Source organism: Panthera uncia, chromosome D1 (genome assembly GCF_023721935.1).
Source record: "Panthera uncia isolate 11264 chromosome D1, Puncia_PCG_1.0, whole genome shotgun sequence".
Classification (NCBI taxonomy): Eukaryota; Metazoa; Chordata; class Mammalia; order Carnivora; family Felidae; genus Panthera; species Panthera uncia.
Genome location: NC_064808.1, coordinates 102860775 through 102864925, shown reverse-complemented (window position 1 = coordinate 102864925; position 4151 = coordinate 102860775).

The following is a 4151-nucleotide window of genomic DNA, read 5'->3' as shown; positions in this document are numbered from 1 at the left end:
CCGCGCCCCGCCCCCCGTGCTCGCCGCCGCCCGCCGCACGCGGCGTCGCCGGGGGTCGCGGCGCGGGGTGGGGACGCGCCAGGGCCGGCGTCGGCCGCGGAGGCCCGCGGGAAGCCCCTGCCGGCGGGACTGAGCCGGAGGGACGCGGGCTGTTGCAGCCGAAGCTCGCGGCGCGCCCGCCGCCACCCGCTCCGCGCACCCCCGGGAGTGGAAACTTGAAACTCCCGCGGGTGCCGGAAAACTCGCCGAGGGCGTTTCCATCGCCCTCCTGAGGAGGGAGTCTTCTTCCCGGAGGGGGGAGCCAGGACGGAGTCGGGCGCGGGTTACTTGGCTGCTCAGCTGGAGAATCCACCGGGAGACAGAAAGGGGCCTATCTTAGAGGGATTTATGTGTGCCACCGAGAACGTTGAAATTGCTCTGGCCGTTTTTCCCCAACTCGAAAAACTTGCTATTTCGGATAACTCCAACAAAACCTCGATGGATATGGCCCCAGTCGCGAGTGCAGAGTTTTATCCACGCAAGGATGTCGACGATGTTTACTACCACCGACATTTCTGGGGAGGAGGCGGTCCAGAAGAAAAAAGTTGGACGTGGGGCCCCCAAGGAGCAGCCAAACCTAAATTATCCTGGAATTAGAGATGGTTGGACAAGTGGTCCTAGTCTGACTCCAGGCCACTCACTTTCATTAGTGGCTGGGACTAGACAGACTTGTGGTCAGTGTCCACGCTCCCATCCTTGTCCGTCTTCTGCTGGGATTCAAAGAGTAACACTTGCCCTGAGTATACTTGAACCGTAGTGCACAAAACCAGATCAGTCCGGCTTGCCGTGCATGCCATCTTCATATAGTTTACCCTTTATGAACAAACTTTACATTCAAATAATAAAACCTCAAGAATGTACTTAACTTTTATGGAACAAATAATTCATATGCTTCCTGCCTTAGCATTTGCCTTCCCTGAGACGGTAGCTTTTTCCAGGAACTCTCTCCCCAGATCACTTTCACTAAGCTCACGCTTCAGTTCGCTAAGCTCCCAGCTTCAGTGAGTTTCCTCCATTGCCCTCTGCGACCTTTCTGAACAATTAAAAGCCCCTAGAGTTAAACTCAAAGATCTTCAGATTGCAAATTCCTCGAGGATGGGAACCAGGTGTGTGCTTTTACTTAACTATAAGATTACTCCCTGACTCTATCCCTAGGGTGCAAGGTTTATCCAGGTAATTGCTCAGCGTCCCACATCAAGTTGCATGCATAAAGATAGTCAAAGTATTATGTAAATTCCTGGATAGTACACTAATCAAAAAAAAAGTATGTAACACACTTTTGCACTGGAAAACGGATAATACGCTATTGTCTGTCATGTGCCAGGCACTGGGGTAAGACGCATTTACATGAGCATCTCTTTTAATAATTACAACAACCCTGTGTTTGGGGTCAATATTAACATTGACTTTTTTTTTTTTTTTTTTAATCAGTGACTGAAGAGACTCAAAGGAGTTAAGTAATTTGTTCAGTGTGACACAGCCAGGAAATGGCAGAGCAATGACCAAACCTTAGTTATGTTGGACTCCAAAGCTGTGATTTTATCCTAAACTCTGGCAACAGCAAACAGACCAGAAAATGTAACATTTCAGTTGACTATAGTATTAGTAAATATTTAGGTAAAAGATAACATTCAAGGCTGGTGAGATAAAAAGGGTACTCTCAGACATTGTGAGTGGGAGTGTAAACTTAAACAGCCTGTTTAGAAAGCAATTTGGCACCGTGATTCAACCTATAAAAATGTTCATCCTCTTGTACCCGTAATCCCATATCTGGGATTCTTTCTGAATGAAATCATCTGGAATAGAGCAAAACCTTTATTCATAAACTCTACATCACAATAGTATTAAAAGATGCAAAAATTGGGGCGCCTGGGTGGCGCAGTCGGTTAAGCGTCAGACTTCAGCCAGGTCACGATCTCGCGGTCCGTGAGTTCGAGCCCCGCGTCAGGCTCTGGGCTGATGGCTCAGAGCCTGGAGCCTGTTTCCGATTCTGTGTCTCCCTCTCTCTCTGCCCCTCCCCCGTTCATGCTCTGTCTCTCTCTGTCCCAAAAATAAATAAAAAAAAGTTGAAAAAAAATTAAAAAAAAAAAAAAGATGCAAAAATTAAACATGGGAACTAAATATCCTGAAAGTAACTATATATACTCTGTAACATTTTGGGTAACAACTTGAAATGTTTATATAATGTGTCTAACACCATGAAAAATTTTTGGTAGTATTAGGGGGAGGGAACAAGTTATGAAACTATCCAAGCAGTATGATTACATGTATGTTTAAACACACATACACACACAAAAGTACAAGGGGTCAGGAAAAAAGAGAAAGTTTGAAATCCAGGGTTGGCTGGGTGGTTTTCTATGGGCATTTTTCTTTATTCTATTCTTCAGTATTTTCTGTCTTATTTTTACAGTGTAAAAATAATTATTTAAATTGAGATCTACTACAATGTGGGTCATCAATTACACAAAAGCAGCAAAGCCACTGCTTCCTAAGTGTGAGACTATACTGTGGAAAAACCGTAATGAACTGAGCTGACAGATAGTTAGGCGTCAGGTATTTTCATTGTAAATGTCATCTATACACACCATTGTTGTACCTTGTTCCTTATATCAAATATATGCATCTTTAATGAAATATGAGAGATTTAACTGAAAAAAAATTTTTTTTGTTTTATTCCCACATTTATACTGTCAAGGGGAAAATTCACATACGGTTGTTGAAACTAGATTTTTTTTTTCCAGAAAACTATTCTGATATTACCAGTAGTTACAAAAAATTTTATATAGCACCTACTATGCATAAAAAAGACCAAAACCAATCTACTACAATCTATTACTAACTCTTGTATGCTACAATCCTACTGTACTCCACCATATTGACTAATTCTGAATTTTAGAATTCCAATGATAGTTACAAAGCATTTGTCTCAGCACATATAAAAGTCCTTGAAGAAAACTCATTTTTGCAAGTATGGTTTGTAAATGGAACCTCTTCTCCATCTAGAACAAACACTGAGCTCCAGCCCCCTTGCTAGTTTGATTAAGTCTAGGCTCCTGCCCTCTAGATTCAGTAATGGGAAAGGCAAACAAACAGTTGTGCAATATGAGCTATAATAAGGATAGACACAGAGTGTCAGGTGAAACACTGGGCAGTTAACTTTGCATAGAAAGGAGAAAGCCTCTCAGAGGAGGAAAGGTTGAAGGGGTGAGTAGAGGTTCCCTAAGAGAAGTGGGGAAAGGCAATCAACTTTGAAGACTGAGTACCAAGACGGGGTTGATGTTGAAATAAGGATGTTTATAACTAGAGGTTTAGAAAGGTAAGTTGAGAACCATTTGGGAAGATCAGAATTTGCCCTTCATCCTTAAGGAGCTAGGAAGCCATACAAGGCATTAAGAAAAGGAATAATGCGATCCTCTCTGTGTTAGCAAAGTAACTGGCAGCCATGTGGATTACATGGGAGAGCAGTTCAGTGACAGAGTGATCCATAAGATCAGGGACACCTCAGACAGTTTTGCTATAAAGGCCCAGGCACTAGAGAATGATGGACTGACCCTAGGAGGTTTCGAAGATGAAGAAGAGGAAATAGAATCTTAAAAAAAAAAAAAAAAAAAAAAAAAAAAAGAGGGGGGGATAGACTTCGAGGAGTAAGAGGAAAGGAGATGTGAAAATGAGTATCCAATGGGTGCCACTAAAATAAACAGGGAGTATAAAAGATGTAGAACTCAGAGATAAAGATAATTAGGCAACTTACAGAGATGCTGATTTTCAGTGTCTATGGGTACTCTAAGAACAAGTATATATTCAGTAACTGGAAATAAGAACTATGGTGAATGAGACATCCAATAAATACTCATTAAATAGATGAACATCAGTAACATGCTGAAACAGGCTTTTCATTTCCAACTGTGTCTTTGGAAAATGTGGTTTTGTTCAACTCAAGGATTTGAATATGAAATATTAGATGATAATCTAAACCATCATTGTATACTGAAATGTTTTTCCATGAAAAAACTTTATACACTCTTTTTAGTTTTTATTCACCATTTTTAAAAAGCTATACAAATGTGGGGCACCTGGGTGGCTCAGTTGGTTGAGCATCCAACTTTGGCTCA